The sequence below is a fragment of the Oryctolagus cuniculus genome, chromosome 10 (genome assembly GCF_051225735.1).
Source record: "Oryctolagus cuniculus isolate XC-2025 breed Fujian yellow rabbit chromosome 10, ASM5122573v1, whole genome shotgun sequence".
NCBI lineage: Eukaryota > Metazoa > Chordata > Mammalia > Lagomorpha > Leporidae > Oryctolagus > Oryctolagus cuniculus.
This window is the reverse complement of record NC_142876.1, coordinates 86,900,495-86,922,659: the sequence shown is the minus strand read 5'-3', so window position 1 is coordinate 86,922,659 and position 22,165 is coordinate 86,900,495. Positions and strand designations below refer to the sequence as shown.

At 49.3% G+C, this 22,165-nt stretch overlaps 1 protein-coding gene across 5 annotated transcripts in view; it reads right to left on the bottom strand.

Moving 5' to 3' along the window:
• The window catches only part of PRICKLE2 (prickle planar cell polarity protein 2), a 368,819-nt gene that overhangs the window by 5,853 nt on the left and 340,801 nt on the right, over positions 1-22,165 (bottom strand). The gene's annotated exons all lie outside the window — the stretch shown is intronic.

Genomic DNA, 22,165 nt, shown 5'->3' with positions numbered 1-22,165 from the left:
AGAGGTTAATGCACAAACGCGGTAGTGCTGGTGGCGGTGGTGTGTATGGGGGCACTATCCCTGGAGGTCATCTCTCCAGGGTCGTTCAATACACTTGTGAGCTTGTGCACTGCACAAAGGCTGACTCCCCAGGGGCCTGTGTGGGCGGGGGCTCTCCTCACTCCACGGCAGGGCAGTGTCCGCCTAGAGGGGACTCCACAGACATCCATTTTCCTAGTTCCTGATTCCCCCAAAGGCTCATCTAACTTCCTGGGAGCCCACTATGTACCTTGGGCATGATGCTTCCTGTGCTTAGAAAGTCACTTTACAAACTACTTCAAAGCCCTGATTCTCAGGACGCCCTATAGGACAGTTTTGAGGAAGAAACTTGAAGCTACAGAGGCTGGGCCATGCCTAAGATCCATGATGCTAGACCGTTTCACCTCTCTGTTAACCCTGAGTGGCAGGGAGCCCTCTACCTGGAATGGTTTGGTGCTGATAGAAGGGTATTTACTCTCTCAGCCTATTTGGTGAATGACTGCTCACGATTTTAATTGAGTCTGCGGGGCCCCTGGAAGGTGCAAGGGGGATCCTGGGACACTCTGCTGTCCCCTGGGGAGGCACTTTTGAAAATAAAAAGAGTGATCCTAATCATCGTCTAACAGCAGGGGCCCCCAGCAATGCACTTTCATTTCCTAAGCGCTCTCAAATGAGCTGCTGGCATCCCTGAGATCAGAACCATGGGAAGACAGTGGGAGACACCGGCTTGAGTGACTTCCACTTTGCTCATCTCTAAGTAGCACCCTGTGAGGAGATGCTTAAGAATGGGCAAGGTGGCCAAGTCTCAGCATTTTCCACTCATTATACATCGAAACGATCAGTAATATCGCCATTTCCAGTCTCAGACAACAAGCCTTTGGATCACAATGGTCCATTATCACCCCGGCCCACTGATTATTCTGGCCTCCTCCTGAGCCTAAGAGTTCTTTTTTGACAAAACCAAAGCAACCTTATGAGCACTTCAGATCTATGAAACCAAAATATACCTACATCAACACATACAGGAGTCATGAGTAAAGCTACTTTGACTACTTTCGTGTGTGTGTGTGTGTGTGTGTGTGTGTGTGTACTTGTGCACTCATTTCTGATGTAGGCAGGCATATAGGATAAAATTGATTAGATCTGTGAGCTGGAAGACCACGCCTTCACCACGCCCCCATGACGGCCCCCTGTGTGAGCTCATGCCCCTACCTGACCACACCTGTGCACTCACCTGCCAATCAGACTAATTAACTACTCCCTTTGGAAGTGGATTAAAGGCCTGGAGCATGGCGGGCCCAGCCCTTCTTTTTCCTCCCTACCCTTGATCCCTTTGCTGCCCAGTGCCCTTGGGCATGTGGCCTTCGGGCCACCTGCTCCAGGCTTTCCGGCCTGCATGCTCCTCCACAAGGCTTGCTCCTGGCAGGCTCTCTGCTCGGTATGAATCCAGACTTCCCTTTCTCTTTTAGATAGAGCCCTCACTCGCCTATACATTTCCCTCACTAAATATAAAGCTTAAGAACTTACCATGCTGCTGGTTTATTTGAGCCAGTATTCAGAAGTCTTCTCTAAATTCATGGCAAGAGTTCACACGGGTTAATATGGGAAATAGTAATTAGGCAAATTGGTATTTCTTTGGGTTTATAACCAAGAGTGGACAGTCCATGACTTTTCATGACCTTTCTTGGTTGTATACCTATTAAAAGTTGGTACACAAGGCCCCAGATGGGCAAAGATATTCAGGTAGTTTTCTTCTATAGTATCTCAGATCTCAAAACAATCCATATGTCAATTAACTGAGAAATGCAAAAATAAATGGTGGTAGTATTTCACATTCCCCCATTCAAAAAAACCCACAGCTTTTTGGGAAAAATGACCCATTCTAAGATACAGGAAAGGAAAGGAGAAATGAACTTGGACTATCCTGTTATTCCAGAAAGTAAGGAAGCATGAAAAATAAAATACGATGGAGGCTTGTTATCAGGACAAGGGGCTCACACAAAGGGGCTCCCCCCAGCCAGACCTAGGAAACCCTAGGTCTGTGCTGGAAACATGAGAACAACCAGTGTACAGACAAAGGGAGTGGAAGAGAAAGATTTGTGCACAGCAGTGTGCTGACCATGCCCAACAGAATGAGTGCTCGTGGAGGGAGAGAACCTGGTTTGGAAAATCATTTTGTAGCCACGGAAGGCTAAGAGTGGCCCAGTAGAGAATGGGAAAGTATGCCAAATTTCAGTGGTCAGAAGTAGTGGGAGAGCATGGTCTCAAAGCCTTTCCCTACATTTTGCAGATTAGTTGTAAGGGGAGAATCAATAACTAACAACAGTGAAATCAGACCACACTTCTTCTTCTTTTTTTTTTTTTTTTGACAGGCAGAGTGGACAGTGAGAGAGAGAGACAGAGAGAAAGGTCTTCCTTTGCCGTTGGTTCACCCTCCAATGGCCGCCGCGGCCGGCGCGCTGCGGCCGGCGCACCACGCTGATCCGATGGCAGGAGCCAGGAGCCAGGAGCCAGGTGCTTTTCCTGGTCTCCCATGGGGTGCAGGGCCCAAGCACTTGGGCCATCCTCCACTGCACTCCCTGGCCACAGCAGAGAGCTGGCCTGGAAGAGGGGCAACGGGGACAGAATCCGGTGCCCCGACCGGGACTAGAACCCGGTGTGCCGGCGCTGCAAGGCGGAGGATTAGCCTAGTGAGCCGTGGCGCCGGCCTCAGACCACACTTCTTAACATGGAAATCAAAGTTAACTTCACCAGCGAGGCACAACTGGACCACATGTGCTTCCCTATGGGATGGCCTGAGAAAGATATGCTACGCTTTCTTTAGTCCTGCAGCCAAGAATGCATATCCTGAACATATTCAAGAGGAAACATTTCAGAAAATCCTCAAAGAAGGGGCATTTTATTAAAAAAAGACACTATATGTTTTAACAAGTCAGTATCATAAAAAATATTTAAGAAAAAAAGGTTGAAGGAATGTTCTAGATTAAAGAGTATTAAGGAAACAGGGTAACTACATACAGCATTTGATCCTGGACAGGAACCTGCTTTCTAAGAAAAAAAAAAATGCTTGGCACTGTGGTACAGAGGGCTCAGCCTCCACCTGCAGAGCTGGCATCCCTTATGCGCAGTGGTTCAGGTCCCAGCTGCTCCTCTTCCAATCCAGCTCTCTGCTGTGGCCTGGGAAAGCATGAGAAGATGGTCCGAGTGCTTGGGTCCCTGCACCCAAGGAGGAGGCCTGGAGGAAGCTCCTCACTCCTGGCTTTGGATTGACTCAGCTCTGGCTGTTGTGGCCATTTGGGGAGTAAACCAGCTGATGGAAGACCTCTCTGTCTCTCCCTCAGTCTGTAACTTTGCCTCTCAAAAAATGAATAAAATCTTAAAAAAAAAGTTAATGGAAGAATGGAATTAAAAGATGGCCGCATTTTTAAAATGCTATAAAGAATAACTTTTGGTCAACAAGAAAAATATTGGAACACAGACAACAGATAAAAGCATTATACTGAATTTACTGAGGCTAACAGATAATTGTGATAATATTGGAAGATTCCTCCTCTTGGGAAATACACATGGGAGGGTGTGGTGGTAATTGACCAAGACGAATGCAACTCGATCTCAAATGGCTCAGAAATAAATCCTTTGCCTGTATGAACACCAGAGAATGAAAGGGGCAAAATAGTAATGCCAATAGGTGAATCAAGGTAAAGAATACATTCTAGGTGCAGTGCGTTCTAGCTTTGCAACTTCTCTCAGTTTGAAATTACTTCCAAATAAAACATTTCTTTAAGCTTTTTCAACTCTAAGGGAAATGTGGAAATATCTGGAGACATTCTTGGTTGTCACAACTGGGAAAGGGTATTATTAGCATCTGATATGTAGAAGCCAAAGAGGCTTGTAAACATACTGTGATGCACAGGACAGTCCCCATCCCCAAAGATTTATCCAGCCCCAACTGTCACCAGTGCCACAGTCAACAAACCCTGAGATAATGGAATACTACACAAATATACAAGGAGAATGCATAACTATACTCAGCCAACATGGATAAGTCTCATGGAAAAAGCAGAGACAAAAAAAAAAAATAGAATGTGCTGTATGATTCCATTTATATGAAGTTCAAGAACAGATGAAGACTGTGGTGACACAGGCCAGGGCAGTGAGGGGAGAAAGAAGAAGGAAGAGTTTAGGCCAGCAGAACTGTTCCATAGCTGGATCTAGACAGTCGTTATAAAAGGATACACATGCGGGGCCGGCACTGTGGCGCAGTGGGTTAACGCCCTGGCCTGAAGCGCTGGCATCGCATATGGGCACTGGTTCTAGTCCCAGCTGCTCCATTTCTGACCCAGCTCTCTGCTATGGCCTGGGAAAGCAGTGGAAGATGGCCCAAGTACTTGGGCCCCTGCACCTGTGTGGGAGACCCTGAAGAAGCTCCAGGCTTCGGATCAGTGCAGCTCCGGCCGTTGCGGCCATCTGGGGAGTGAACCAGTGGATGGAAGACCTCTCTCTCTGCCTCTCCTCTCTCTGTGTAATTCTTTCAAATAAATAAATAATAAATCTTTAATTTTATTTTTTATTTATTTTACCTGAGAGGTAGAGTTACAGATAGTGAGAGGGAGAGACAGAGAGAAAGGTCTTCCTTCCATTGGTTCACTCCCCAAATGGCAGCAACGGCCGGAGCTGCACCAATCCAAAGCCAGGAGCCAGGTGCTTCTTCCTGGTCTCCCATGCAGGTGCAGGGGACCAAGCATTTGGGTCGTCTTCTACTGCTTTCCCAGGCCACAGCAGAGAGCTGGATTGGAAGAGGAGCAGTCTGACTAGAATTGGCACCCATATGGGATGCTGGTGCTGCAGGCAGAGGATTAACCTACTGCGCCACAGAGCCGGCCCCAATAATAAATCTTTAAAAAAAAAAGACACACATGCATAAACACGCACTGAGGTGTACTTTCACTATTCATTTGCCTTTATCTACGGGACACCTCCCTCCAGCGATGCAAACATAAAGCATTGTTTGTTAAAGCGCCAAATTCTAACACTGGATATATCTAAGGAGAAACTCTTTGGCCAAATATCAGATAGTCCAGTAATTCTTTAAAAGTTTCCTTTACTGGGATAACTGTCAGGGTAAGGGGAGGGGGGTCCTCCAACTCCTGCTTTCCCGCTGCTTATCTCCAACACACAAATCATAAAAGCTCATTTACAGGCACCTAATCATTTCCAGAGCCTCCCTGGCGGAAGGCAGGGAGGGGCGGGTATCGCTCTGTGATGATGAATGAGGAGTCTGAGCAGATGAACTCTAGTAGGCAAGGGAAAAATGATCTTCAAAATCATAGCTTCATCCTTGAAATGTCTGCCATGAAGGATCGGCACCACAGTCTTTCCAGGGCTTTCTTCCCAAGCTCTGGAGTGGAATTAGCGTCGGCATAAGAAACCTAGCAACGTGGGACATTTGCAAACATGACGTTTTCCCAAACCCATTTCTCTGGGAGCCCCACAGGGCACTGTTTCTGAGCACGCCCCGCGTGTGAATGGATTGCTACTTCCACGCGAGGTAAATGAGAACAAGAACAGCTTCTGTGCTGCCATGGGGTCACGTGCTCTCTCGGATGTGCTGCTCCATCCTGGTGAACAGCAACAGTGCCCTGGCAAGAGCCGAAGGGCCCGCTGCTCAAGCCTGCTCTCTACTCTCTGCATCCCTTGAAAGGTAAGTGATTCCCTGGTGGATGTGGGGCCTGCCCTGGAAATACCACTTGCTCGCTCCAGAAGGGACAAATGTCTCTCTTCTGATTCATTAACTCAGCTTTTCCTCCAGGGACTTTTGGCATGCAGGACACCGAGCAGAAAGGCCAAGGTTGCCCAACAATGAGCAATCATTGTGTGCTTGAATCAAAACAGCGTGGTTCTACGGTTACTTTTATTACTGGCAAAATCCAGAGTCCTTATGCCGGGACGCAAGGCTCTCCGTGACTTGCCTCCCTTCTTTCTCTCTCCATGATCATTGACTCGACACTCCTCCTCGCTCACTCTGCCTCAGTGGTGTGCACACCCTTCCTCCCACTCCTCCAATACACCAAGTTCATTGCAGCCCCCCACCCCCAGGCACATGGCTGATTTCTTCTGCCCATGAACAGCCCAGGCAGAATGTTGCCTTGTCTGCAGTGCCTGTCATGGTCACTCCTAAAGTAGTGGAGTTTGTCATCCCCTGGCCGAACACTCTTGCATGTGGGCCTTTTCTAAGCTACCCACCTGGATCTCTGCCTTGAGTGGGAGTTTAAGTTTGGAGCTCCACAGATCCACTGTGGGAGTGGGATCTTGTCTGCTGTTCGATGTCCTCTGACAGAAGCATCAGTGCTCCCCAGGGGTGCTCAACAAATATCTGTGGCATGAAGGTGAATGAACCCTAATGCTGCCCACAGCTTGCCAAAAACAACCCCTCTCTGACCTAGAGTGGGCACCTGCCGGAATTCAGAAGGGTGGATTTCCACATACCAGGAACAAAATACGACCACGAGACTGCTCTAGCTCCTGTCTCTGGATGCTTGCTATAGGGTCCTCACATGGGGCTTTAAATATTCATTTATTTTATTTGAAAGACACAGTTACAGAGACACACAGAGAGAGAGGGAGACACAGACAGACAGACACAGAGAAAGAGCTCTTTCATCTGCTGGCTCACTTCTGAAATGCCTACAACAGTTGGGTTGGGGTCAGGGTAAAGCCAGGAGCTAGGAATTCCATGCAGGTCTCCCATGTGGGTGACAAGGTCCAAGCACTCAGGCCATCTACTGCTGCTTTCCCACGCAAATTAACAGGCAGCTGGATCAGAAGCAGAGCAGCTGAGAATAAAACCCACACTTGCATAGGATGCCACAAGCAGTGGCTTAAACTGCTGCACCACGATGCCAGCCCAGTTCTTCCATTTTTAAGTCAAAGAATGTGTGGTTACAGTTAGCTCCCAGCAATGCAAAAATGACTTGACTTTATTAACTACAGCTCTGGGCATCTGTTGAAAGCGGCAGTTCCTATGTCCCCAGGAGGGAACTGTAGTGCTACAGCTCACCCACCAACTTGAAAAATCACCTTCTCCCTTACTGTGGACAGAAGTGGACAGCCACTTTCTGATTGCGAGGCTTGGGGGCCATTTTCCACCTCCTTGAGTGGCATCAGGAAAACGGGTACAATAACAACATCTCATTCGCAGAGTGGCAACAATGAGTAGACGAGGAAAAAAGGACTTTTCCTTTATGAGATTTTTCACAACTGCAATACATTTGTGTGGTTTTTTGTGTCACCTGTCTTCGTGGTTTAGACTCTAAGCTCCAAGAAGGCAAGGACGGTGCTGTTGGCTGGGTTCCTTCTCAGTATCTGAAGTTAGGATAGGCAGAGAGAGGGAGCAGGGCCTGGAAGTCCCCAGTGGCAGGCAGTGTGCCCCAGGCCTTTAAATCCAGCCAACTTCAGAAGCAAACAAATACTCTGAAATGCACGCTTACAAGGGCACTTCAAATTGGTCTTGGAAAAACAGTTAAGGGATAAGATCATTTTAGTGCCAAAATATTTTGAAATCCATGCAGTTTTTTTTTTTCTCCCACAATGTTCATTTCTATGAACTGCTAGAAGACCTTCTGTATACATGGATTTCAAAATTCTTTGCATCTAAATAAGCTTGTCTATTCAGGTCATTTTTTTCTGAACATTTTCCCAAGTACCCTAGTATATAAATGAATGAATCCAAGAAGCAAGATCTACACAGGGCCTGACACTCAGTGATGTGCACTTGAATCCGAGCCACTGGTATCCATCATTTGTGCCTCCAAGCTGTGGCTGGGGATTTTTTTTTTTCTCCACACAGACGAAGTTCAACTCCCTCTTCCATTTGTCTGTGCAGAACGAGACTTGGAGACAAAATACTGTACATCAATAAAGTCCAGCTAAAGGAGGCTCTAATACGTCTTTCTGCCCTCCTGCAAGAAGTGCACTTTTCTTTCCCTTGTTCCCTGTATATGTGTGTGGGGGGGAGGGTGTACATGTGCATTCACATCTTTGCACAGCACCTGCATGGTCAGAAAGGTGGACACTGCAAATTCCAAGAGCTCTGGCTGCCTTGTATCCTGTGACCCCCACATTAGAAAACCTAGCACTATGAGCACCCCAATACACCCTGGAGGACCTGGCCTATGAGACAGATCCCCTCGATGGCAAAGTCAAGCTGATGCCAGGTCGTTTGTCCCTCAAGGGGCAACTCTGTTTTATTAACAGACAGATTTTTTTTTTTTAGTTCCTCTCCAAATAATGCAGGCTTTGTGAGAAGAGCTCCACGTGATTGTGGAGCTGGGGGCTTTGATTCCTCCTTATCCCAGGGGTCAGTGCGGGCTGGGAGCTACACAAATATGCATGCGCAGCAGCGGGCAGGACCCTCGGGCCCTGCTCCAACAACGAGAGGGCAGTATTGAATTTAGCCTGCGGCTCTCCGCGGTTAAATTGTCAACACGAGGGGGCAGCTGGGGCGTTTTAAGTGACACCACCATTCCTGTCTGAGCGATGCCTCCCTCTTGCACACAGAAGGTCTCACAGAACCTGGGGACTGGGAGAAAAATCAATGCCCTTCTCAGAACGCTGTGGGTCTGACGGGCTAGAAAGGCAATCATGGCCGCGTGCCCCTCCCCCACCCGCTCTGCTGTCACAGAAAGAAGACAAGACATCTTACTGTTCTTTATTTATTGTCCTGTCCCAGTCCACTCCTCAAAAAAACCCAAAACTGGAACAGGAAGACTGAAAGCAAGGTTTCTGCTGATCGAAAAGCTGCAATCACATTCCCCATTTCTGTACAGCCAAAAAAAAAAAAAAAAATCTGTTCACCCATGCCTTGCAGCCATTTGCAGCTCAGACTGATGATTTTGTTCTCATTCAGTAAGGCTTTCCCTATGTGATTTTCTTCTTCCTCTCCTGAGAAAGAAACCTCAAGAAACTGGCATTATTTAGACCAGGGGTTTGCAAACTACTACTGTCTTTTTGCATGTAAAGTTTTAAGGGAACACAATGACGGCTACTCAGATGCAGAGTAGGTACATGAGTATGCATACTGTCTTTCCAGAGGTGAGGAGCTGTGAGAGAGAGAGGAGGACCTGCAAAGCCTCAGATCCTGACCTTCTGGCTCTTTACTGAAACACCATCAGCGCCAGCTTTAGCACAGGGTAGCTAGCCTGAGTGTCCTGGGCCCCACACCATCTAGGTGTCTCATACCATGCCAAAAATATCTTGGGGTGGCCTTGAACGAGTGGCTAAGAAGTCAGCTAAGACTCCCATGTCCCAGCTTGGAGTGCCTGAGTTGGGAGTCCTGGCTATGGCACTCTTGGGGTTCCAGCCCCCTGCTAACACACATGCTGGGAGGCCGCATCAGTGGCTCAACTACTAGGGTCCCAGCCACCCACCTGGGAGACTTGGATTGAGTTCCCAGCCTTGGCCTCAGCCCTAGTCACTGTGGGCATTTGGAAAATGAAAGAGGATGCAGCTCTCTCTCTCTCTCTCTCTCTCTGTTCTGCAAATAAGTAAATAAAATTTCAAAAAGAAGTCTTGAGGTACACACTTACTTGTTTCAACTATTTGTGTGTGTGTTGGAGGCGCAGGTTGATCAAGTCCCTTGGGATGCTCTTTCCAACACAATTGATTACATCAACACCCTGAACTTGAAACTGGCAACAGCTGGACAGAAACTGACATCTGGGCAGTGGAGTTTAAACACCACCACATGTATCTCAGTGACAGGGTGTGGAACGGTTCCGATGGAGCATGACAGGGAAGGCTTGGGCGGAGGGGAGTGGGAGAAGAGGAACACGCTCAGAGCCCCATGCCAGAGTGGGATGTGGGGCCCAGGGACCATGCCAGCGCCCCGTGGGAACCAACAGAACAGGTGTCAGACTCCAGCAGGACGTGCACACTACATCTGCACTTGAGTGATCCCCCGGCACGCCCAGGCCCATGCGCGAGCCCCCGAGGAATGCCACTCAGGGACTATTTTCTTGGCCACAGAAAGGCACTTCTGCTCCAGGAAACCAAAACCCTCTACTCCCAGAGCCTGCCATTCAGGGGCTCTGGGGCAGACGGTTCTTCGTCACGGGGCTGGCCTGCACGTTTCCAGAGGTTCTGCAACATCCCTGGCCTCCCACGACCAGACTCCAGTGGCACCTGCTTCTGGGGGTGACAGCCCCAGACACTGCCCTCTGTCCCTGGGGGTAAAACTGCCCCCAACTGAGGACCACTGCTCTGACAGAGCCAGTCCTGCAGCTGCCACCTGACCATGGGCTAGGAACCGGGCTCCTGTCCATGGGGGCAGCAGTATGTTAAACTTGTGCTGCTCATGCTGCTAACAGGAGCCCACTCACCACAGGGGGTCAATGCTCTTTCTACAGCATGGTGGGGAACCTTTTTCCTGCCAAGGCTATTTGGATATATCTAACACCATTCGCAGGCCATACAAAAAGATCAACTTGAATGAGCCCCGCTATACATTTATTGAATTTTGAGTCCTGGCGTTGATTGCCTTCACAGGGTCACGTCAAATGATTTCGTGGATGTTACACGGCCTGTGGGCCAGATGGTCCCCACCCCTGCTCCAGAGAAAGACTAACAAAGCCCACCAGGCTGGGCATGGTTAGAGCTCTCAATTTAGGGAACTGCCAGGTTGTTTTCTCTCCAAACTCCCATGCACCAAACCCCCATCTTGCCCTTTGTGTGTTTCCAGAATCTCCTTGTGGTACAGCCTTCACTGTCTTATTTCCATGGTCTGTTTGAAGCTTGTGACAGTCCAAGCCCCGGCTGCATCTGACTTCCTTATTCTGGTCACCAGCCTGTCTAGCAGGTCCCAAGGGACCAGCAGGTCACAAGTCAGCTCGCAGCTATGCGTCTGCCATCTGCTGCAGTGGTACCAGGCAAAGTGCCCGCAGACCCTGGAGCAGCCTCCTGTGTCAGCTGCTGCCAGGGCAGGTGGAGCAGGCGCTTCTGTCTTCATATCCCTCCCCTCCGCCTCCAGGCCTGGCCAGCCTCCCTCTTTCCTGTAGGAAGGGCTGTTTCCCCAATCCCTGACCCTTGGGGAGACTGGCTCCAGCTAAAGCAGTTTCTTTAGGACCAGCTAGTGTCAAAATCATGGCTGTTTTTGGCTTCCCCAACAAAAGCGCTTTTGAGCGGTAGACTTCCTGGGGACCTTTGAGCCAGCAGCCCTGGGAGGTGACAAGCATCACAACAGGACTGAAACCACTGCTCTTAGCAGATGCAGTCCCGGATCCAAACCTCCCTCCTCTCCCCTGACTTGCCCATGCGATTCCCTTCTGCTAACCCGGTTATCCCGGTAGAGGTGGGCTCGTCCAGGAGAAGGGAAAGTCAGAAGGGCACAGTCTCGGCAAACACGCGGAGTCAATTTTAACCACTACTCCTCAAGCTCCACGGGGGATCCTGGCTGTGTTGCCACAAAGCCCACTGCTAATTGAAAGGATGCGCAAAAAATTCAAACCAGTTGAAGACTGTTTGCCAGAGTTTGCTCTGGGCTCCCAGTGACCCCATGCTGCTTTCCAGAATCCATTAGCCCGAGTCAACAAGCAGACCACACTGGAAGTGTTTGCTCGGGAAACACTCGACTACACAGGACAGAAGCTCAGTGGCTCCCCAGTGGGACAGAGTTGGGCCGGCAAGGCCCCGGAGACCATGTGATTTCTTCCAAGACTTTTGGCAAAGCCTTGCTGTTGCCAGGCACCGTGAGTACAATGGGGAATAAGGCCCTTTAAGGTCACACCTCACAAGCATGCTCCATTGTACAGGGGAAAGAGCTACCTAAATATAGCAGTGCAACTCTTACAGATAATAACCCCCAGAAACAGAATAAAGGACTCCTGTGACAGAGCGCTGGCAATGAACCCTGCACTTGGGATAATTAGGGTAAGACCTACAGGGTGAGGAGGAGCCCGCCAAACCAAGCCAAGTCAAAGTGTGTTTTTTTTTTTTTTTCAAAGGGAGCAAGAACATTGTGTATCTGAGAAAGTTCTATGTGTTCTAAGGAGTGGCAGAAGGGGATAGGGCTGGAGCACTGTGAGTGAGGAGGAGAGAGGCAGCGACCAGGCTCCAGAGGCAGACAGGAGCCAAAGGGAGGCTCCTGCCAGGCCACCCTGGCCTTTGAGAGGGTCCCTCATGTGCTTCTGCGAGACAGCACAGGGGTGAGAGCAGTGGCTTTGGAGTTCACTTTCCAGTTCTGTGCCTTTGAGCTGTGCCCCCTTAGGCACAACCTTGGCTGCTTGGCTGACTCCATTCTCTCACCTGTGAAATGGCAATGGACATACAATCTAAGGATGATGGTTTTCCCTGGGTTACTAGTGAGACTTCTTAGAACAGTGTCAGCACAGTGAGATCCGATGCAATATTCAACCTTACTATCCTTTACTCCGTATTTGTCACTATGAAAAAGATTTGAAAGGCAGAGTGACAGAGAAAGAGGTAGACACACACACACACACACACACACACACACGGCATGCATGTTCAAATCTTCAATCCCCTGGTTTACGCCGCAGATGCCCACACAGTCGGACTGAAGCCAAGAGCCAGGAACTCTAGGCTCTCCCACATGGGTAGCAGGGACTCGAGTGCTTGAACCATCATCTGTTGCCTCCCAAACATATATATATAGAGGAAGATGGATTGGAAGTGGAGTAGCTAGGACTTGAACCAGGCACTCTGATATGGGGTGCAGGCATCCCACGTGGCAGCTTAGCCTGCTGAGCCCCAACGCTCGCCCTTAAAGCATCTGTATGCAGCTTGTCAGTCTGCAGTTTTTCTGAGTGGGTAACAGAGTCAGGATAATGGCCCAAGGTCACACTGCTTGGCCACTTCTCCGCTCTCCTCTGAGCTCTCGCTTTTTCTTACTGTGAGTAGACACAGTAAGAGGAATGTGGCCTGAGTGCTAGCCATCTGGGATCAGAGGGGCAGGAGGCAAAGAGATAAAGGCAGGGCCGCTACCCAGCGGCAGCACCTGAAAGCAATCCTCCTCATTAACGTTTTGTGTTTCTGTTGTGTAAATACGAATGACGGTTACACGCAACAGCACGGATGAATCTCAGCAACATAATATAAACTGACAGATGCCAGACATAAAAGCACATGTACAGTATGATTCTATTTATATAAAATTAAAAGCCATCCCCAAGCAATCTGTGCTGTTGGATGTCGGGATAGGGTTTACTGTGGAGAGCAGGGAGGGGCAGTGAGAGGGGAGGCTATAGTTCTGGAATACTGGTCACGCTCAAATGCTTGACTTGGGACAGGGCCTGTGAGTTTAACAATCACTGAGCTGCAACTCATAATTTATGCATAATTGCATTTGTTATGCATCTATAAAAGGTTTATTAAAATGACCACCAAGGGGGGCAAACATGTACTCATGACAATAGGAAAGGTAACTATGTGGGACTCACCCCACACCCACATTCTTCTTCAACAGCATGTCCAGGACTCCAGACTGGCATGGCTGGGACAGGGACACCCAGCTCACATTGCTAGCCAACGCACCACGCTGGTGTGGCTGAGGGGTGACATTTCCTTCTTTGCATTCCTCTTCCTTTTTAAATTGGAATCACAGGGACCTTCATCACCTATACTCACGCTGGCCAAGCTGACACATTTATTATACCTGCCCATCGTCTGTCTTCCTTGCCTCCTTATGCATGCTTCTCATCAGTGTCGGCCAGCTTAATAAGGGAGGGTAGAAGTCTGCATGAAAGTGGATTATGGATTTAAGCCTCCACAATGTGCACTTTCAAGTCTAAGATGCTTGCTTTTTAAGAACCCACTTTCAGGGCTGGCGCTGTGGTGTAATGGGTAAAGCTGCCGTCTGCAGTGCCAGCATCCCATATGGGCACAGGTTCGAGATCTGGCTGCTCTACTTCCTATCCAGCTCTCTGCCATGGCCTGGGAAAACAGTGGAAGATGGCCCATGGCCTTGGGCTCCTGCACCTGTTGGGGAAACCTAGCAGAACCTCCTGGCTCCAGTTTGGCCCAGCTCTGGCCTTTGCAGCTATTTGGGGAGTGAACTAGAAGATAGAGGCTCTCTCTGCAACTCTGCCTTTCAAATAATAATTTTTTTTTTTTTTTAAAAAGAACCTACTTTCTGTACAGCCTGGGGTTGACAATGTGCCATTCTAAGCATAACTGTTTATGATGTCATGCACTACAGAGCGAGTCACTGGACTGATGGACAGATGGATGGATGGATACTGGACAGGTAGAAAGGACGGCCTCAGAATGGAGGTGGGGATAGTAGGAATGACACGTGGAAGGACAGGGGTGCATGGATGTATGAGCATCAGTGAATGGACACAAAAACAATGCACATGCAGAAGAAGAGACATGGTTCGGGGATCTTAAAAAGTCAACCTCGGGGAGACTGCTGTGGTGCAGTGGGTTAAGCTGCTGCTTAGGTGACCCCCATTCCACATGGGAGAGTGCCTGGGATAGAGTCCTGGCTCCTCTGCTTCTGAATCAGCTTCCCGCTAGTGCATTCTGGGAGGCAGCAGATGATGGCCTGAGTATCTGGGTCCCTGCCACGCATAGGAGACTCAGAGGGAGTTCTTGGCTTTGGCCTGGCCCAGCTCTGGCTATTGTAGGAGTGAACTAGCAAATGGAAGATCTCTTTCTCACTCTGTCTCCCTCTGCTTTTCAAGTAGATGCAAACAAACAAACAAATATTAGAAGTCAACATTCTACACAATCAAACTAAGGAACTAGGTTCTTAGATAAGAATGAAATTTTCAGTAATCGCTACCTCTTCTGCCATTCCTGTGCATTGACAGAGCTGCTCATACTGTCCAAGAGTATGGAAAGCTGGAGAGGACGGCAGGGGGGCCTTCCTTTGCCTGACATGAGCTAAATGTAGTAAAGAGCAACACCCTGCCCAAGGTCATGGGTGAGGGTAGGAGTCAGAGGTAGATGCAGAGGGCCAGGCTTTCTCAGGAAGCCTCTTGTTAAGCTTTAGGAGACACACAAATCACCCAGAAATTCTCTTAAAATCAAAGTTCAGATCTGTTTAATCAGGAGGTCAGAATATGCTAAGCCTGCTGATCCACAGACTACATCTGGAACAGCAAGGATCTGGGCACCTTTTGTGTGTTTTCATCTCACCAGTCTGCAAGGCAAGTCTGCTGCCCCTTGTTTCTCAGATCCAAGATGATGTGGATCAGGACGACTAGCTGGGGCGAAATCCAAGCATGGACCACTCCCAGGTGTCTGGCCAGGGAGGCAGGGAAACTCGGAGACAGAGAGAGGAGGCATAGCCTTGCTCGAGCTTGCTCCCTCTCCTCTCACCCATGAGGCGAAATTGCCACACACCTGTTACTTTACCTCCGCCAAAAGTCACAGCAAAGCCAGCACCGGGTTCTGGGAGAGCATAAAGATGTAGAGCAGGGACGTGAAATTTCCTTTCCTGCTCTCGGTCTCCAGTTCCTGCCACAGGCAGCCTGTGCCGCTCGTCTGGCTTCCTAAAGGCAGCCTGGGCTTGGCTCGGCTCCCCGTCCACACAGATGGCGTGAGCAGCTGCTCACCTGGCAGGTGCTCAGCACCTGGAGGGTCCTTCAGGGCCCTCCAGTCTCTCTGTCCTCACACACTGCCAGCCTCCGCATGGATCCAGCTTGCGAGTTACGGAACCCTTTCCAAAGTGTCCTCCCAAGCTCATGCAAAAAAAAAAAAAAAAAAAAGAAAGAAAGAAAGAAAGAAAGAAGGCGGCTTGTGTTGGCAACTGGGAATTTCTCAAAACCTGGCTTAAGCACACAGGAATTTTCAGAGGAGACACGGAAAACACACGGTTCTCCATGCTTGGAAAACCCCTTCCCCATCTAGTCCCACCAGGACTTCAAGGACTTCCTACGGAAAATGCCCACTTACCAACTTTGATTCCTGTGAACATCCACACATACCTGTTAGCATTTCTGTCCCAGTTACTCTAACAGTGTTGTGCCCAGCTAACGTGGAGCCACAGAAGGCAAAAGGGAAACAAACAACAACAACAACAACAAAACTCCACAATGGATCCCTCCTTTATTTACAAATTGTGTATTTTGTTAAGCATGCATGTTTTGCCATGGTTTTTGATTCTGCAAATATTGCATGCAAATAATCCTTACCTCAATTACTCAGTTTTCCACCCCAGCCCTCCCACCCCCCTATAAATCCCATAGCAACGGGAGGGAGGAGTGGGTTCCTGGCCCAGCCACTCTCCTTTCACTTCAGTTAAATCTTTGCCTTTCATTTGTGGGATTCCACTTGGTGTACACTCACTATTAACTGTGCCTGCCAGGGTTGTGAGGAACGTGACTGATGGGCAAAGTCAGCCACTGCTATGGAACACCAGTGAGTCCTGATTCCCCTCCCTCCCCCCCACCCAGGAGCCTGGCCGCCGCCTTCTGATCTCTTCCAGGGGAGCTCTGAGCTCCTCCCACCTGGGCCTGGGATTCTGGTTCCATCCTCCAAGCTGGACACCCCCATGATCAGGTCAGGATGGACTATTCCAGGGCTTACCCTGGCAAGGCATGACCCCAAGGGAAAGGTAATTGGTAGGGTCAGTTTTCATAACGGCAGGCAATGGGAGAGGAAGGAGATATAGGGATACTGCCAGGGAGGTTGGAATGTAAGAGTTATTAGGAGGTTCCTGGACAGTCATGGTGGGTAGTTTCTGGACAGGAAGAAGAGAAAAAGAAAGAAAAACCAAAACTCCAGATCTCTCTCTTCCATCCCCTTCTGTTATTAATCCAAACCTGTTACCATGTCTCCAGTAGGTTGCTACCTGCTTGTCTGTGTGCTGGCCCTCGAAATCGTGACCTAACGACCGAGGTTCACTTGCAGGGACAGTCCTGGCCCTATCTATGTGTCAGAATCACCTCGGGGGCTTTCTCAGATTGAACAAATCAGAGCTCCTGGGAACAGAGCTCAAGAACTGGCATCTTCAACATATTCTCCGGTTGACTTTGAGACCTTCCAACCACTGTTTTGAAGTCACGTGGTTATGAACAACCAGGCCCGAAGCACTGGCTCCCTCCTCCAGTGAGCAACCTTGGAACTCAGAGCCGGAAAGCTGCTAGTTATAGGATTCTGCCTCGCTGGCACCAAGCAAGGTGTGAGGATTCTGTGACCAGCCAGGCCTGGGCCACTGTCAGACGCAGGAGTTCCAGGACGATCTGTGTGTCACCCCTCCCGCCAGAGCTTGGCTGGTGAAGACTGATGACTTAATTCCCCTGCTCTTGTCACTGAGTGTGGTCCCTGTGCCAAGCCAGCCAGGGTAGATGACAATCTAGCTCCCCTGGAAATTGGTCAGATGGCTGTACCTGCGAACCACACAAGATGCTGCAGACCCGGGAGACAGGAAGCACTTTCCTAGACCTGGCTCCAGCTGTTGGGCCGTGGGAGCTGTTCTCTGCTCTGTGAGTGCACAAACCCCAAAATACCACAGCAGGTGGACAACCAGTCTAGGCACTGCCATACAGTGCCGACCTCAAGCATGATTTGGACCCATCAAACACCCACATCACAGCCTTTCCTCTTTTGTGCAACTGACACAACCTACAGGAACACAGATTGGTAAAACCAAGACAAATTTACCATATGCTAGCTGTGGATCCCACGATCCCATTTCCAGAAACGTATACTACGGAGGAATTTGAGTAAGCCCACAAACGTAAGTTAAGAAGTTATTCATCACAATGCAAATTGCGATGGTGAAAAATCTAAGAACCCAAATGTCCACTAATAAGGGATGGATTACAAGACTTAGGGTACAAGGGATCCTTTTACTGCATGACTTCATGTGAAGTAGAGCTCCCCGCATCACCAGAGGAAGATGAACGAGGTGTCGTGCTCAGTGAGAACACACGGCAGAACATGATGATAACTTTTTTGTTTTAATTATATAACTGCCAGTGTATATGCAAATACCAAGGCGGGGGAAGGAAATTTTGGAATGATTTCAACATACAGGGTATACATTTGTGTAGTTCTGTAATTTTTTTTAAAAAATGATTTTGTTTGTAATTAGAGAAAACAACAAAATGCCATGGAAAAAGCTGGGGGTTTATGGCTTTCACCTTGGCTTACTTCTGTGAGAACCAGCAGCTTAGCGGGACCTCACTCTGAGTCTGCAGCACGGATGTGCGACACAAGGTGCATCGTCTGGGGCCACTGTGAGGTACGATTTCCTCTCCAGATCTTTGCTAAGTTATGCAGAGCTATTCTGAAACGGAAAACATCTGGAGGAGCTTGGGGGGAGGCAGGAGACGCCAGGTCAGGTTGCTTTTAGATCTGGGGAGCATCTCATACCACCCCATTTTCCTCCTTAGCTCTACCTCAAAGCTCTAGACCCCAAACCTCTTTTTTCTTAATAAAAATTATTATTTGAGAGGTACATGCACACTCACGAGCGCACACACACACATACATATTGACAGACTGAACACTCCTGTCTTCTGGTTCACTACCCAAATGCCTATCATGGGTAGGGCAGGGCTAGGACTGAATCCAGGGCAGGGAACTCCATCTAGGTCTCCCATGTGGGTTGCAGGTTCCCAGTCACTTGAGCTATCACTGCTGCTTCCCAGGAAGCTGGAATCCGGAGCGGGAGTCAGCTATCAAAGCCAGGGACTCTGATATGGGAAGCAGACGTCCCAAGTGGTGTCTTCACTGCTGTGCCAAATGTCTGCCCTTGGATTTCAAAGGTTTTTCTTTCTGCATCAAAATAAACTTATGTTTATCATGTTATTAAGTTAAAACTTATGTTTTAACTGTATCTTCTACATACTTATTGAAGTTCCCTTGCATGTCAGGTTTAGCAAGTCAGGCAGTGCTCCAGCTGCTAGGACAATGACAGCCAGAGGGAAGTGCCTGTCCTCACCAAGCTACCATTCCATAGGAGACAACAGTCATACAGAAAGTAAGGAAGCAAACAGCATCAAATGGTGCTAAAGCATTACGGCGAACAAAAGGCAGGGAAGTGGTAACAGGGTAGTATGTAGGGGGGAATAAGAACCCACCCTGATAGGATGTGATAACTTGCCATATGATGCTCTAGTGCCAGCTCCCACCCCACTGAAACCACACAGTGACAAAGGCCATGGCTGCCACCACTCCTATGACCACCACTAAATGCACCTGCACTGCCCCCACTGCAGGGAGCCTGGTTCTCTGTAAGTTTATCTCCACGGATATTTTACAAGAGGTCCTACTTCCAGTATTTTCCATGGGCAAGCCATGGTGCTGAAGGATTTACACATCCAACTTCATTCTAGTCTCATGAGTCCTCTAAGAGTTTGTTGCTCTTGGTTTTCTAGGAAGGAATCTGAGGCTTAGAGAGGTTGGGGGTTGCTCAGGTGACACGGGAACATTCAAATCCTGGTCAGCCCGGCTGCAGGCTGAAGCTTCCAGCCACTCTTCCGCCTCCTAGGCCCCACGGCCAGATGTACCAAGCTCAGAGCAGCCTCTGCCCTTTCTCAGGACCTCAGGCTGTCAGTGTGGGGTGCCCTCTGCCACCACTTCCTGTTGGGGAGCTATGCCAGGCTGTGGCAGTAATGACAACCTGTGGAGGCACACCTGCACTCCCCACCTGTGTTGGGATTTTTGGGTCTCCCTATCAGACTCAGCTTCATGACTTAAATGAGTTCCCCTATGGGAAGAGGGCAGCAGGCACTGATTAACCTGGGACCCTCAATAAGGGAGGGGCGGGTTGAGGGAGGCAGGTGAACTAAAGCGCTGAGGCTAAGCAGCTAGACAAGTTCCTCATGGTTTCCAGGATTCCCTAAGTTCTGCTTCTTTGCCTCTCACACCTCTTTGCAGCAGGTGGGGCTGCTCCCAGACTCAACAGGAAGGAGGTGGTGCTAGTGTGGGTGCTAGAAGGGGAGGAGCATGAGACGAAGAGGAACTCCTGTGGCACAGGAAGGGCTGGCCAGGCCTGGGCGTGTCCAGGACATGTCAACAGGGCCAGCCGTGCGCACCTGCTAGAGCGACACCCACAGCTGAATTACTGCTGCCTGTCTTGCACAGAAATGGAACTTCTCCACAGGCACCAAGAGATGTTTGAGAACACATCCACCCTTCGCTGCTAATGCAATGTGACATTTTTAAACACAGTTATAGTAGGGAGTGGACTTTAAAGACATATCATTTTCATAATACAAACTTCTCCCATAAGGTAGCGTGGTAGTGTAGCGGTATAGCAGGATTTTCCAACCTTGGCACTACTGGTATTTGTGCCCAACAGCTCCTCACTGGGTGTGTGCACGTGTGGGGCAGGTAGGCTGTCCCGCACACTTTAGGACATTGCCACCAGCCCTAGCCTTCCTCCTCTCTCAGGATACCCAGGATCTCCAGACAGTGTCCAAGGACCCTGGGGTGGGGTGGGGTGTGGTGGGGTGGGGGCAGGGGCTGCAATCACCCTGGGGTTGTATCCACTGGGACATGGTTAAAGATACAGGACTCGAAACCTGGGATACCTGGCAGGGCCCACTTGCGAGCGTGGGATCTGAACATGTATCTCACCATCCAGTCTTGATTTCCTTGTCTGTAAAGTGGAAATGAAATGCAGTTTGTGCCTTATAGCATTCCTGTAAAGATTAGCCAAGGTAACCACAGTTTAGTTATTAATGCACGCAAAAGGCTGGACAGCTCTGAGCTCTACTTAAGACAGTAGATGGCTGTTGCCTTGGAGATACCCAGAGGATATCTCTGGACAACAGTGTGGGAGTGCAGAGGGCCAGGGACTTGGGAGGGGTGGGGAGTGAGGCTTGTTCAGTATGGTAAAAAGAGGGCATGTCTTATAGAAAATCAAAGGCCTGAGAAACGCTGGCGTGAGGCCCGCTGTTGAAAGCAGACGTACAGAGGACCTTGGTCCTGCTGGGGCAGTGGAAGGTGATGACCTGCACGTAGAGAACGGGAGCCCCATCCAGCTAGAGGTCTAATCTCACTAAGGCAGCTGCTGAGAGTGCGTGGGCTGAGCCTGGATGCTGGGGGGGCCACGTGGGCTGGATGGCCACGCGGAAGGGAAATCAACAATCAATAACAGGAGTGGGACATGATTTTGAGAGGTGCCTACTGCACTGGGTGGGTTCAGCGCATTTCAGCTTCACCTGCTCATGTCTCTTGGGAGAACCTTTCCCATGGAAGAAGGGCCTGCTTGGTGTTACTCCCCCTTCCTCAGTCAAGACTGAGACTTGACATCACCAACAAGCCCCTCCTACTTGGGCTTTTCTTTTATGCTGGTTCATGATGCAGAGTGGCAAAGCCGCTCCAATCACCACTCACCCACTCACTGACTATGTGAACTGAAACCTTGGTCTGTTGCTCCCTCATCTCCAACACCGGGATCACTATGATGGTTGTGGTGGTTAACTGTAGGTCACTCAACTTCCACTCCAGTCTCGCGCTATCACAGTATTAACATCCTGAGAGAACCACGTACCTGTTCTGACAGACAGGACAGAGATCTTGAAGCATTTATGGTGTGAAAGGAGCCAAGAGCCACCATAAAAAAAAAAAAATGGGGCTCCTGAGACAAACCGTTCCAGAGACGGCCTTGGGAAATGGGGAGTAAACCGGTTCACAGAGAAAGCAGTCAGCTACTAACCAGAGATACACAGAACACCTGCCTTGTAGATAAGCCCCTTCCCTACGCTTGCTCAAGGTTAACAAAGAAAGCTGCAAGGCACGTAGCAACCTATTCCTCTCTCCTAGAGACCCCCTCCCCTAATGTATCCCTTTGACCTAGTACTTTTCCACCGACATTACCACTTTTAGACTGCCATACAAGGCCTGCTACTGAAAATTATCCAATGAACTTACGCCAGTCTATAGTATGTTAATTTTGTGGTTTTGCCTTTTAAAAGCTGTGAAAGATAGCTGCTCGGGGCTCCTCTCACTTGCTTGCTGCTTGCAGCAGTAGGTGGCCCATTTGCGCAAATGAAATAAAATTACCTCCTGCTCTATTGCATCGTCTGGTCTGGAGTCTGTGTTTCTGGGGTCGTCACAAGAGGACACCGCTTTTGGGGTCCTACAGGTGATGTAAGCATGAGTGCAGTTTTATTTAACTCTATGAAAGAGTCTTTGAAAGTGAGCCTCAGTTGAGGCACAAAGCATTGAGGTA